Source organism: Rhinopithecus bieti, unplaced genomic scaffold (genome assembly GCF_001698545.2).
Source record: "Rhinopithecus bieti isolate Rb0 unplaced genomic scaffold, ASM169854v2 scaffold_41913, whole genome shotgun sequence".
NCBI classification, from domain to species: Eukaryota; Metazoa; Chordata; class Mammalia; order Primates; family Cercopithecidae; genus Rhinopithecus; species Rhinopithecus bieti.
This window is the reverse complement of record NW_016818964.1, coordinates 4,572,263-4,586,704: the sequence shown is the minus strand read 5'-3', so window position 1 is coordinate 4,586,704 and position 14,442 is coordinate 4,572,263. Positions and strand designations below refer to the sequence as shown.

Sequence of the window (14,442 nt, the reverse complement as noted above, 5' to 3'; positions counted from 1 at the left end):
GAGAGCGAGGCCAGGAGGGGCCCCCAAAATGTATGTCCAACGGCTCCCTGACTACCTTCATGTAGCAGCAGGAGCTTAGCATGACCTGAGCATGAGCTATGGGCCAGGCCTGGTGGTGCTGGCAGCTTCAGCTGGTCAGGCTCCTTTAATCCTCACAAAGCAGCTCCAGGCAGGACCGTGGTTATCCCCTCTTACAGATGAGGAAAGCTGAAACTCAAGAGTTCCTGTGAACTGCCCGCCATCACTTAGATTGAAAGACGAAGAGATGGGACTCAGGACCAGGAGGTTTCTGGCCATAGGGCAAGTGTTCTGCGGCCCCAAACCACCAGGCTACACTGCCAGCAGCCCGGCTGGCCCTCCGCTACTGGCACCCAGCCTTTCAAAGTTGCCTTCCCAGAAGAGAGGTGAAAGGCCAGTTGTATTGTGATCAGTTGTACTGTGTATTGTGGTCAATACAGGGCCAACTGGATTGTGATCAAGAATGCCAGAGTTGATGAGAATCTGTATATTGTGACTGGGCTAGCCAGATGGTTCATCACACCACCTGGGCCAGGCAAGGTGCTGACGGTGGGTGGACGTGAGGCAAAGACCTGATTCTGCTGGTTTCTGGCTGTGCAATTTCAGAAAAGTCAATTGTCTTTTTTTCCTTGTCTTGCAAAGTGGGGATAAACACACATACATCTCATGGGATTGTTCTGTGTCCCACAGGTAAGTAGAAAGTGCTTGGTAGAGTATATGGCCCTGGCATTGTTTTGGGTATTGCTATTGCTGGCCAAGGCTGGGCTTGGGGCTCAACCTCAGATGTTGAGGATGGAGGGGCACTGCCTGCCTCTCCCTTCCATGTCCCTCCGCGGTGGCTTCAGATCTGGAGGAAGCTATGAGTTTGCCCAGTGTGTGTTCATGGTCTCTACTAAATTAGAAAGGAAATAAGACAGGGCATGCTGGAGCTGTGGGAAAGAGTGTCACTGCTCTGTTCAACATTGAACAGGCAGCTTTATTTCCAGGTGTGGATTAGGACAACCTGGAAGAACCACCCTGGGAGCAGAGGATTGGAAAGGCACTTTCCCCCTCAATACATTTCAAATTCGTATACTTGAAAAATCACGGAGGCTTCTACAATCCACACAAAACAGTCTCTGTTTAACAGCATCACGTTCAGTTTTTTTAAAAAAAATAAATAAATAAACACTATGTATAGGCAAAGGACTGACATTGAAATGTTTCATATCCCACAATGTTGAAAGAAAAGACATCGAGTATTTTTTTCCATTGCACCTTTATTATTTATTCTGTTCAATGTTCAGAATTTTCATACAGTCTTTCTAGAATCACATAGAGCCTACTGAGTAGCTCCTTTCCCCTGACATTGCTTTATTTCTAACCAGCCTCCTCTCATCCCTTGTCCTTAGTGTATAATATTCTGCTAGTGTCCAAGGAGTTCCCAGGGTTGTTTTTACAGGGGAGGGAGAAGGGTGTACAGTGGTATTCCTGCGGCTTTCTCTCCTCTCCACCTCCTCTCTTGTTCAGCAGCCTCCAGACCCCCAAGGGCTAAGGAATCAGACACATTGGGTTTGGATCCTGACTCCACCAGGAGCAATGTGATCTCAGGGACATTTCTTGATCTCTCTGAACCATTTTCCCTTCTTCTACAACGTGGGGGAGGAAAACCTCCCTCTCTCACAGGGTTACTACGAGAATTAAATGACTCCAAGTATCCAAAGCTTTTGGCACAGTGTCTGGGCACACGGTACACCCTACCTGCACCTTAGCTTCCTTCCTTCTGGCAGGGAAGAGAAGATATCTGATAAATCAATGCCAGAGCCAGCTGCTCAGGAGCATTTGCTTTATAAATGAGCCTGGTCCCTTTAACAGAGCCCAAGAAATGACTCTCTAACGACGGAATTTCAGACACCACAGCATGGGTGAGGGAGAGATCTGGAGGCATAGACTATAGAAGCCTCAGAATCATTTGAATCCAGCCAGGCAGACTGCTGCTGCTTTTGCCTAGGGGCAAGGCTGGTGATACAGTTTGGCTGTCACACCACCCAAATCTCATCTTGAATTCCCACATGTTGTGGGAGGGACCCAGTGGGAGGTAACTGAATCATGGGGGCAGGTTTCCCATGCTGTTTGCATGATAGTGAGTAAGTCTCACGAGATCTGTTTTAAAAATGGGAGTCTCCTTGCACATGTTCACTTTTCTTGTCTGCCACCATGTGAGACGTGCCTTTCACCTTCCACCGTGATTGTGAGGCCTCCTCAGCCATGTGGAACTGTAAGTCCAATAAACCTCTTTCTTTTGTAAATTGCCCAGTCTTGGGGATGTCTTTATCAGCAGTGTGAAAACCGATTAATACAGCTGGCAATGGCAGAAGGAATACTAACCCTCTCTTTTAGGCCATGTCACTGTAGCCAGGCAAGGACCCATTTCAGGGAGCCAGGAGAAGGGAGCCAATTTGTTTTTATGCAACCATCCCTGCCAGAGAGGAAGTTGCTTCATGTGGGTGTAAACCAGGGGCTTTAAAAATGCAGCAGTCCTTTAGGGCAATCATTAAATCCCCTCGTTATGCCCCTGAAAAGTCACTTGTCACAAGGCTGTCCTCACAGCCTGAACCACCATGAGCTCTCATGGGGGAGTTCTTGTGTCATTTATACCCCACCCACTTTTGAAGAGGATCCCAGGTATCTTGCCAAGGAAGGAGTAATGCACCTAGTTCTGAGCTTTCCGCCTTGTTCTTCCCAACTGTCACGGTATATGACCACTAAAATCAAAATCTGATACACGAATGGTCACAAGAATGAAACAATAACACTGCCAATAAGAAGCTGAATATTCTGTTCAAAAGTTCATCTGCAAATACAGCCACGCTCTTCTTCCTCAACAGTAGTCCTTTTAATTTTAAGCTGATCTATCACTCAGCCCTTATTCATGCATAATTCTCAGTAAAGATAGGGTGCATCTAAGGTCTGCATGCCCACAATCGTTTGACATCTCCGAGAGAACAACAAAAAGCCACTCAATAGACAATCTTGAAACATGCACCAACCAAAACCATGGCTGGTAGTATGGGAAAATGTCCTTCAGACCAAAGAGGCAGAGAGAGAGAAAAGGAGAGAGAGAGAGAGAACAAGAGCGCAAAAGTAAAAGATTCGAGATGAGACAAGAGGACTAGAATGGCTCCACAAGAGAACACCTGCAGTTGGGGGAGGAAGGGACAAAGCACATAAAACCAAGGAAAGCTCTATGGATCTGGGAGTGCCTTTCCAAGTATTTGGTTCATGCTAAAAAATACAGCATATTTATTAAAAATATATATTTATAAACCTTGATATGAACAGATACACACATCAAGCCAATGAAAAAAGAAAAATAAGTTATCTCCCTGGTATCAAATAGTTAGACACTTTTGATGAATGGGATGCCTGTCAAAGGGCTGCCCCTGTGGTTTTTCCACTAAATAGCTCGTCAAGTGAAGATGAAACACTTGTCCTGGGAGACACACCTCTGAGCCGTGTCCGCCCTATTCATCTTTTCAAAAATGTGATATCCGTCAGCGATCTGGAATAATGAATTTCTGCACCCATCCGCTCACCGATGGTGTCAGAGGCTGGTTGTCCAAGCATTCTTCTGGGCCCCCTGCCAAAGACGTTGAGTTCCTAGTGCTGTGAATGAGTTTTGTTGAAATCATTGTGCTTTAGTGTCTGCTCCCTGCAGCAGGATCGGTCTATTTGTGTGACCTTCTGTAAAGTCTGAAGGTGCATTTGACTGGGTGGTGTGGGTGGGTCAAGCCTGCTGGTTCTCGCAGGGTCTGGTCAGTGATACGCTGACACGCAGGACTTCCGTCTCTGGCCATCCCGAGGCCTCTGAGGACGCTCTGGGCCATTCACAGGGTGGTGTATATGTAGACAAATATGATCACAATCAGGTTCAGAATGGTCCCGATAATCCCCAGCATTGCCAAGACACTCTCCTCCTTACTTTCTTTTTCTTGACCTCCTCTGTCTTCATCATTTCCACTTGTGATTACCATCTTGGTTGCAAATGTCTTTATCTTCCTCGCCAGGCTAACCTGTAATTGGAAAGAGGCAGCACAAAAGATGATCACTTATAAGCACGCCCTCCATAGCCAGGCAGATCTGCAGTGGGTGGTGATCTGCTTGCAGGTCAGACCGTGCTGCGGGGATGACAAATCACACAAGGATCCTATCTTGGGACACCTTGCTCTTGGCCATGGGAAAACGGCAGAACACAGCTAATCGGTTTAGAAGATGAGCGTCCTGACACTGGTACAGAGAGAGGAGCCTAGAAGTCTACCCGGGCACCACCCACTTTGTTGAGCTGGTTTTCCCACTTTCCCTTGAAGGAGAAACTGGGTCAGCTGCACTGCAGTGAAACTAAGGTCTGCGCCCTTCGTCCTGGTGGTGGGAATTTCACACACTCTCACATATCAGGTTACACCCAAGAAACGTGCTGTCCTGAGTATCCACGAAGTGTGTAGGGGGAATCACGGTCCTACCATGCTAAAGCTCTGACTGCGGTATGGGTAGAGATGGTTGGAAGCCAGGGAAGGCGATTCATGGAGACCAGGCAGGATGGTAAGGGGTCTACGCAGTGTGAATGAGTAGTACCATGAGAAATTATCATAATCCTTGGTAGAAATAGATATTGCTACAATCATTCCAGAAAATTTCCTGGCATTAGTCAGAAAAGTGAACAGACATATTCTACCACTGGACACCTGCTCTGCCAGGTGTATACCCTAGAGAAGGCCTTGCTTCTGTGCACCTGGAGACATAGATAGGACTGTTCCCATGGGCTTCATCTGCCATAGCAGAGAACTGGAAGTTACCCAGATATGCACCGAGAGGAGAGCAGATGAACATGTGGTGGTCAGTCTCTACAATGGAATATTATACGATGGTGAAATGAATGAATTACAGCTACATGCAACAGGAAGAACAAAGCCCAGACACTTAACGGAGGGAAAAAGCACATGGCAGACAAATTTGTGCAGCAGCATTTGATTCATAAAGGCTCAAAACAGGCAAAACCAAGTCATCTATTGTTTTAGAGATGAGCTCTTTGATTTTCATAAAAAGTAACGGAATGATTAGCATCAAAATGACTAGCGTAAAACTCAGGAGAGTGGCTTTCTCCAGGCAAGAGCGGAGCAGGCTGCCATGAAGGAGGGGCACCAGTGGCCTTCAGATACTAGTCATCTGCCATCTGTTAAGCTTTAAACTGTTCCTTTAAACTGCCGGCATATCTTCCAGCTACTCTTTTTGTATGCATGATACATATTGCCATAATCAAAATAACTTTTTATTTTCGAAGACAAAAAACGTGGCCATCCAGGAGGCAGACTGGGCAGTCAAAGCCTTCTTTTCCACCAATTGCTGGTCCAAACCATAAGTAAAATAGGACTAGTGTGTGTGGTGGTGGCAGCCCGTCCACTTGTGATGTGATGTGCACCAGACCAGCCCCATAGCTACATTTCCTCCACTGGAGGGCTGCAGCTTTAGAGCCAGAAGGCTTTTCATACTTCAGGGTTTGATGATGGTTAAATTTATGTGTTGGCTTGACTGAGTCATGCATGCCCAGGTAGTTGGTCAGGCGTTATTCTGGGTGTGTGTGTGTCAGGATGAGATTAGCATTTGAGCTGGGAGACTGAAGAAATCAGACTGTCCTCCTCCATGTGCGTGGTGACGGACCAATCAGCTGAAGGCCCGAATGAAACACAAAGGCTGACGTTCCCCCAAATTCCTCCTGCCTGCCTGCTTTCAAGCTGGGACAATGGCTCTTTCCTGCCTTTGGACTGGACGGTCGACTTTCAGGCAGCTCTTCCTGGGCCTGGAGCCTGCAGGTCTTCAGATGGAACCACACCACCGGCCATCCTGGGTCTCCTGCTTGCTGACTCACCCTGCAGATCTCAGGCCTTGCTGGTCTCCAAAATCACACGAGTCAATTCTGTATAACAAATCTCTTTATACACACCTATATATATATCTTACTGGTTCTGTTTCTCTTATTCGAAAGCTACCTTAGGACACACATCCAGGAAGGATCACAAATGGGAATCCAGGAATGTGGGAATGTGAAACGAAATGGGAAATGAAATGCCTGCACGCCTCTCCCTCCGTGCACGTCGGCCCCGAAAGGGCTGGGTCACTCGCACCTTACAGAGCAGCTCTGGATCCGGAGGACAGTATATGTGAATGAACATCTGTACGAAGGAGAGGCAAGCACATCAGTGAAGAATGGAGGAACCGATGCAACACGAAAATGTGCATAAGTGAACAAAGGAATGCCCTAAAGGCAAGTTTCATATTCCTCACAACTTTGGTTTACTAGACAGACCTACAGTGGGTTCCTACTCCCATAGCTCAGTTAGGGAAAGCTTCTAGTTGGATTCGTTTGGTTTTCCTGCTTTTTCTCCCCTCGTATGCTTTTAATGATGTATAGTAAACACACAGAAAAGTCCACAAAGTGTGTACAGCTTGATACATTTTCATATCTGTTTAGCACTGAGATAAAGAAACAGAGCCTTCCAGCACCCAGGGGCCTCCCACAGTACCCCGTCCAGTCACTATCCCTACCTCCTGAAAACCATTATTGTGGCTTCTAACACCATTGATGAGTTTTGCCTGGTTTTAAATTCTACGTAAATGGAATCATACAGTATGTCCTCTTTTGAGTCTGATTTCTTACTTTCTACACTGTGCCTGTGAGATCTGCTCACATCTTTGTGTATAGCTGTGGCTTATTCACTCTCATATGTGAACAGTATTCCACTGGATCACTACACCCAAAATTTATGTCTCTATTCTGTGGCTGATGGGCATTTTCGTTGCTTCAAGTTTGGGGCTATTATGAATAATGCTGCTATGAACATTCTTGTACGTATCTTTGGGCAAGCATATACATACATCTTTCCCAATATTTCATATGAAGTTTTTTAACATACAGCAAATTCGAAGGAATTTTATACTGAGCACCCATAAACTCACCATCTCAAATCCATCACTAACATGTTCCCATACTTGCTTTGTCACATATCTGCCCATTCCTTATTCATCTATCTTCTTTTTTGGGTGCACTTTAAACTACATATATCATTATTACTATTATTATTATCATTATTATTTTAAGACAGGCTCTTGTTCTTTTGCCTAGGCTGGAGTACAGTGGTGTGATCACGGCTCACTGCAGCCTTGACTGCCTGGGCTCAAATGATCCTCCTGCCTCAGCCTCACGAGCAGTTGGTACCACAAGTGTGCACCACTATGCCCACCTAATAAAATTCCTTTTTGTAGAGACTGGGTCCCACTATGTTGCTAGGCTGGTCTTGAACTCCTGGGCTCAAGCAATCCTCCTCCTGCCTCAGCTTCCCTAAGTGCTGGGATCATAAGTGTGAGCCACCATGCTTAGCCTAAATTGTAGATATTATTTCACTTGCCCTTAAACACAGAAGCATGCTGCATGTTTTAACTACAGTTCAGTATTTATTTACAGTTTTCTCTTTTAATGTAAAATTCACATGTGCATTTCCTCATACCCAGAAAAAGAGCTGCCAGGTACAGGGTATGCATATGTTTGACGGTAGTGGATACTGCTAAACAGCTTTTCAAAGTGGTTGTGTCTGTTTGCTACTTTGTAGGTGTTAGTGGATCCCCTATTTTTATTTTAGCGACTCCATGGCTCAAACTTTGCACCAAGTCATGAGAAGTTGGTTGTAAGAACCTTAGAAATCCACTCCCTTTACTGCCCTGGACAGATGTCTATCCAAGCACTAGTCATTTCTTTAATGGAGTCTCTGGTTTATCATTCATCTTCTTAGAAAGACTGCAAGCCCTTGGAGGAAGGACTTTTGAATCCCCACCTCCAAGCGTAGTGCCGGGCATGGAGCAGGAACTTAAGAAAATTGAATGAGTGAATGAATGAGTGACTGAATGAATGAGTGGGTGCTCTGGGGCAACCTGGCATCTCCCAGTCTCTGCAGGCCAGGGAATAGATGGCCAGGGTTGGTTTAAGAAGATGTAATTAATGTTGCCTTTATAACCAAAGACCCATCATCACAGTCAGTCAAGCAAAACAAAGTGCCTGTCATGGAGGCTGCTTTGTTTCAAGGCTTAATTTAGCCTCTTTCCTGAGTTAACGCGAGATAACTCTGACTCAGGAGGAAGTGGAGGGGAATAATCAGGTCAGCTGTGTTTACTTTCTGAGGACTCTGAAGCAAACAAAGACCTAGAAGAGACCTTCTCCAACTCACAGAAGAGTTGCATCTCAAGCATCTGTTTCCAAGTTGCTTAAGTCGTCAACTTGGAAACTTGAATTCCCTTGTAGACACCATGTTGGGAGTGTGGCTTGATTCCCCGGGGAGTTACTGAGGGCTTCCTTAAATGCAGTGGTTAGAATATTGTTTTCTTTGGAAAAAGTTGTCTGGCCAGGGTCTGAAGGATGAAGAGTGATGGAGGAGACTCACAGAATCCAGGAGATTAGCCTAGAAACCAGAGCAATGATAGAGATGGGAAAGGAAAACAGAAACAATAAGCAACAAGTATAAAAATAACTGCACATTTTAAAATGAATTAGACAGTGTAATGAGAATGTTTGTAACTCAATGGATGGATGTTTGAGGGAATGGATACCCCATTCTTCATGATGTGTTATTTCACACTGTGTGCCTGTATCAAAACATCTCAAGTACCCCATAAATATATACACCCACTTTGTAGCCACAAAAATTAAAACTTAAAAAATAAAAGTAAAAAAATTTAAAAAAAACAAGCAAAGGCTGGGGCCAGTCAATGTCTGACATAACGTCTGCTAAAAGGTATATACATTCATTTATTGACTCAGTCATTTACTCATTTCTTCCTGCCAGGGGCTGGGTGGAGGGGAAGTGGGGATTGGCTGATAATAGTAAAGGCATCTCTTTTTGGAGTAATAACAATATTCTAAACTTAGATTTTTAGTGACGGTTGCACAACTCTAAATACACTCAATATACTAAAGTCATGAAACTGTACACTTCCAATAGATGAATTTTGTGGTTTGTGAATTATATCTCAATCAAGATGTTCATTTTTTAAAAACAGTATTTGCAATACAATCTGAAATATAAAGTGCCCAGAAATAAATCTAATAAAGAGGTGTGAAATTTTTATAAAGAATATTGTAAACTTTACTGAAAGACATAAAAGCAGACCAACATGAAAAGGAAGATATACCATCTTCATGGAATGCCAGCTTCAATATGCAAGATTCAATATCCTAAAACATCAGTTTTCCTAAAGTGTTCTATAGGTTTGTTGTAGTTCCAGTCAAAATGTCTACCGGGTTTTTGGTGTTATTTGATAAGTAGGTTCTAAAATGTCTATCAAAGAGCAAATGGATAATAACAGCCAATATGTTTACTAAAGAACAAGGTAGGGAAATCTGCCTCATAAAACATCAATATGTCTTAGGTCTAAGGCTTATACAAGCCTTAGACAAATAGGCCAAAGAAACAAAAACCAAGTCACACATACATGGACACTGCTGATCCACAGGGGGAAATGGGTATTTGATGAGCAATGTTGGAATAACTGAGTATCTGTATGAAAGGATAAATGAAATCAAACTAGTAGCTCATCCATTCCAGATGGATTATAGATAAGAATAGAAAGAGAACACTTCAAAATTTTTACAAGGCAATATAAAGGAATATCTGTATGACCTGGGGGTAGAGAATGGTATCTTAACAAGACATAAAAGCTCAAACTATAAGGAAATTCGACAACCTTAAATTCAATATCTGTTTATCAAAAAATAAAGTATCATCAAAAGCAGAAAGTTAAGCCACAAACTGGGATATATACTACACATCATTCTAGTCTCAAATGAGTAAGAAAATGATAAATATTCAGTAGAAAACTGGGCAAAACCGTGTCCAGGCATTTCTCAAAAAAGTATATAGCCATAAAGAACCTAAACCTCAGTATCAGAGAAATGCCAGTTAAAACACAGTGAGCTACCATCAAACAGCCATAAGATTGGCAAGAACTAAAACATCTGACAAGACCACCGAACACTGACAGAGTCTGTAGAGTAGCAGGGACTCTCCAGATACCTATTGCAGGAGTATCAGTGGATACTGTCACTTTGGAAAACAGGATGGCATTATCTTATAAAGCCAAACATACTCACACCCCAGTGATCCAGCCATGCCACCTTGAGATACACACCAAGTACACCTGCAAATGCGCAGCAGGGTACATGGATAAGAGCATTTAAAGACAGCAATGTCAGCATAAGCGAAATGCTGAATCCAGCATCAATGGCCATCCGCAGTGGCCTGGATCTACTGTTGTAGGTTCTCATGCTGGAATAACACAGAGCGTTGAGGAAAAAATGAAATGCTGGAATGTGCCATCGCACGGATGAATTGCAAATACAATACCGAGTGAAAAAGCATGTTGCAAAAGACCACAGAAAGGATGTTCCCACTTAGGTGGGAAGTTCAGAAACAGGGATAATCTAACAATATTTTATATGGAGATACAAGTGTGATAAAAACACAAAGAAAAGCAAGAGAATAATAAACCCCAAAGCTAGTGTAGTGGTTCCCACTAAGTGGACAGGATGGAGAGGATGCTCAGGGACTCTCTAAGCCACTGGTAATATTTCTCAAGCTGGTGGTGGATACATGAGCACTTGCTCTTTATACTTCCATTCTAAATATGCTTCTCATATCTATTCCATATTTAATAAGTCAATTGCTGATTTAATACTTATTAGTTAACTAATTAACAATAAAACAATACTGATATTAAAACAAATAACTAATTAGCAAAAACCATTTTTTAAAAAAACACAGGGTTTTAAAGACTGGGCATATTAAGTGCTGTGCTGAATGCCAAAAGAAGCCCTGCATGGTAACCAGGAAGGGAGCCACTTTTCTGGAAAGACATAGTGCTCCTCATGAGCACCCCTACTGTGCCAAGGCGATGGGCAACTCACTTTCAAGCACAGTTCTCAGCAAGCCAGTCCTCTGCCGGGCTGCTTCCAATGAGCACACTTGAGAGTTTTTAATCATTTGCTTAATTAGGATGCATGTCTTGGAAAATAAACCACATGAATATACAGTGACACAGTGCTGTGCGTGGTCTGGGCCTAGAGGCTGCAGGGCAGCTCGGGAGAGCCCTGCAGGGGGACTCAGGGTTCAGTGTGGAATCCCAGCCGGTCAGGGCTAGAAGGCACCAAGGTCATGGCTCACTGGGCCTGCCCAGCATCCATGGTCTTTCTTTTGGGATCAGAGTCTTGATTTTCCTCTGGAAAATTACCCTTTCCAATGGAGGCTGTCAATCAAGCTGCCACGGGGATAGGTCTGGATCCTGGCTAAGCCTATAAGATGCTCTCTCTCTGGAGCTTAGTCTTAGGTAGGGTGATAGCAGGTGGGTTAACCGTAAACACTGACTCATCCTAGCCACAGTGCTGAAATGAGGTTCCATTAGCTGCTGCCGCCTGGATGCCTGGAGCCCGGCTGACTTTTGCCCTTTCTAAAGCTCAGTTCACCATTTCCTTCTATCCCATGAACTACCCCATATCCCTGCAAAAAAACAGTGTTTTTGCTTAAGGCAGCTGGAACCCATTTCTTACCAGTATCTGTTGCATGCAACCAATGAGCTTTTACTTGTACAGAAGGGGTATTCAAGTTTATTTTGTTGGCTTCTTTGAACTCCCCCTAGAAGAATACTCAGTGCTAACCAAGCCTCCTCTTGAAGACTTCCCATCATTCTGGAATTTACCACCTCTCAGGAAGTATATTCTACCAGCTGATAGCTCAGTCAGGAAAGCCCTTTACTTTACAACAAAATATTCTCGCTTAGCTTGCACCCACTGGAACTACTTTTATAACCAGGAACTAAACAAAAGCAAGTCCTTGTTATCCTCTGCAAGGTCGCACCACGGTTTTTGAAAAACTGATACTGAAGGAATGACAACTCTGGTTTCAGATATAGCTGGGATCCAACCTTGTCTCAGTGGTTTATCAGCTATGTGACTGGGGCAAGCTGCTTCATTCTCTGAGCTTCAGTTTCCTCATCTATAAAGTGGGGATAATAAGCTTGTAGGATTAAAGATATTAGGTGTAAGTCTCCTAGCTTGATGAATGGCAGCCACTACGATTAAGTGGTGATGATGATGATGATGACAATGATGATGACAGGCTCATTCTCATGACTTCACAAGCCCTTTTGTCCAGCTAAGCACCTTCTGTTCCCTACTTGTCCACATAGCCACCCCTAATCATGATCCCTTCTCCTGGGAAGGCCCACCCTAAAAATCACAGCACGCATAAGGAAAACACTATTCCAGGGAAAGTTTTTTGAGCCCAAACTGGGCAGGATTGTCCTCTCCCTCCTGAATGTGGCACATCGATGGATGCTAATAAGAACCACTTCACTTTGGGGCCCCCACAGCATGCCGTGACTCATGAAGCTGCAAAGCCAAATTGCTCCCTCCTGTTCATGGAAGGTGAGCATTTTTAACCCAAGAAAAGGACTTAGTATTTACATTACAGTCCAAGGGGCTGACCTCTGCCCACTGTGCCAATCTGTTGAGTTCACCTTGGTTCCCAGATGATTGTCTTCCTACATAGGCACTCTCCTCCCAGCTTCAGATCATCCACACACAGGATGTGCACACTCTCCATACAGCTGTCTAAATGACTCACCTTCCAGTTTTTGACTAGGTTTCCAGCTTGATACCAACTAGCTCATTAGCAGTCTTCCAAGGCTGTCAATTGGTTACTATTTGCCTTCTCCTCTGGCCGACATTTCTCCAAGGTTGTTATAAAGTCCACCTAGCGGCCGGGCATGGTGGCTCATGCCTGTAATCCCAGCACTTTGGGAGGTGAAGGTGGGTGGATCACGAGGTCAAGTGATCGAGATCATCCTTGCCAACAGGGTGAAACCTCATCTCTACTATAAATACAAAAATTAGCTGGGTGTGGCGGCCTACACCTGTAGTCCCAGTTACTCAGGAGGCTGAGGCAGGAGAATTACTTGAACCCAGGAGGCAGAGACTGCAGTGAGCCAAGATCGCACCACTGTACTCCAGCCTGGTGGCAGACTGAGACTCTGTCTCAAGAGAAAAAAAAAATTCCATCTAGGACTTAGAGGTCGCTAGGTTAGTGACCCTGCTGGACAGACCATGGCTGAGCGATATCCAAGATGCTGGGTCCTGGCACTCTCTGCAGCCTCTATTTGCCGGTGAAGTTTCCTCTTTATTACTTCTCTAGACCAATTTCTCAGAGCCAATTCTAAGAATTGGAGTTCGTCCCTTGCCAAGCCACTCAGTGATCAATAGTGAACTGGGGAATGAAAAATTCGTGTGATTACGACTCACTGATGCATTACCTGGCAGTTGAAAATGATGGTGACCATTTTCAGCAAACTAACACAGGAACAGAAAACCAAACACCGCATGTTCTCACTCATAAGTGGGAGTTGAACAATGATAACATATGGACACAGGGAGGGGAACATCACACACCAGGGCCTGTCGGGGAGTTGGGGACAAAGGGAGAGAGAGCATTAAGACAAATACCTAATGCATGCGGGGCTTAAAACCTAGATGATGAGTTGACAGGTGCAGCAAACCACCATGGTACATGTATACCTATGTAAATAACCTGCAGGTTCTGCACATGTATCACAGAACTGAAAGTAAAATAAAAAAAAAAAGAAAGAAAGAAAGAAAGAAAAGGATGGTGACAGAGACCATGTGGTAAAAAAAAGGAAGATGCCTGGCTAGGCAAGGTGGCTCATGCCTGTAATCCCAGCACTCTGGGAGGCCAAGGTGGGTGGATCACGAGTTCAGGAGATCGAGACCATCCTGGCTAACACAGTGAAACCTCGTCTCTGCTAAAAATACTAAAAAATCAGCTGTGTGTGGTGGCGGGCGCCTGTAGTCCCAGCTACTCGGGAAGCTGAGGCAGGAGAATGGCGTGAACCTGGGAGGCAGAGCTTGGATTGAGCCGAGATCGCACCACTGCACTCCAGCCTGGGCCAGACAGTAAGACTGTCTCAAAAACAAAAGGAAGATGTCCATGATGTGATAAGGGGAAAAACACAGGATATTAAAATTCAGTTCTACTTACGACTGCAAATAATTTTTTAAAATTATTTAAATAGTTTATTTTTGTTAATGATGAGAGTATTTTCTCAGTAAGTTCAAACAATGTTATCACAGGGAAGGATAAGCTAACATTAGATCTAGAACAGTTAGTACAGCATTATCTTGAAATTTCAGGGGAAAAGTGGTTGACTGGAACTTCATCTATCTTTTAACCAAACAATGTTAAAATAAACACATTTGAACAGAAAATGTTATCTAGTTCTTTTATATTTCAAATGTAAAATACTTTAATAGAGAAAATTCCATTTTTCTGCATCTAT

At 44.1% G+C, this 14,442-nt stretch overlaps 1 long non-coding RNA gene across 1 annotated transcript in view; it reads right to left on the bottom strand.

The window, feature by feature from the left end:
• Window positions 1-1,257: 1,257 nt before the first annotated feature.
• LOC108519075 (uncharacterized) overlaps window positions 1,258-14,442 on the bottom strand; it is a 48,737-nt gene continuing 35,552 nt past the window's right edge. Inside the window, exon 2 of the long non-coding RNA XR_001882510.1 lies at window positions 1,258-4,070. This is a non-coding gene — a long non-coding RNA (uncharacterized LOC108519075). The remainder of the gene's footprint in view (window positions 4,071-14,442) is intronic.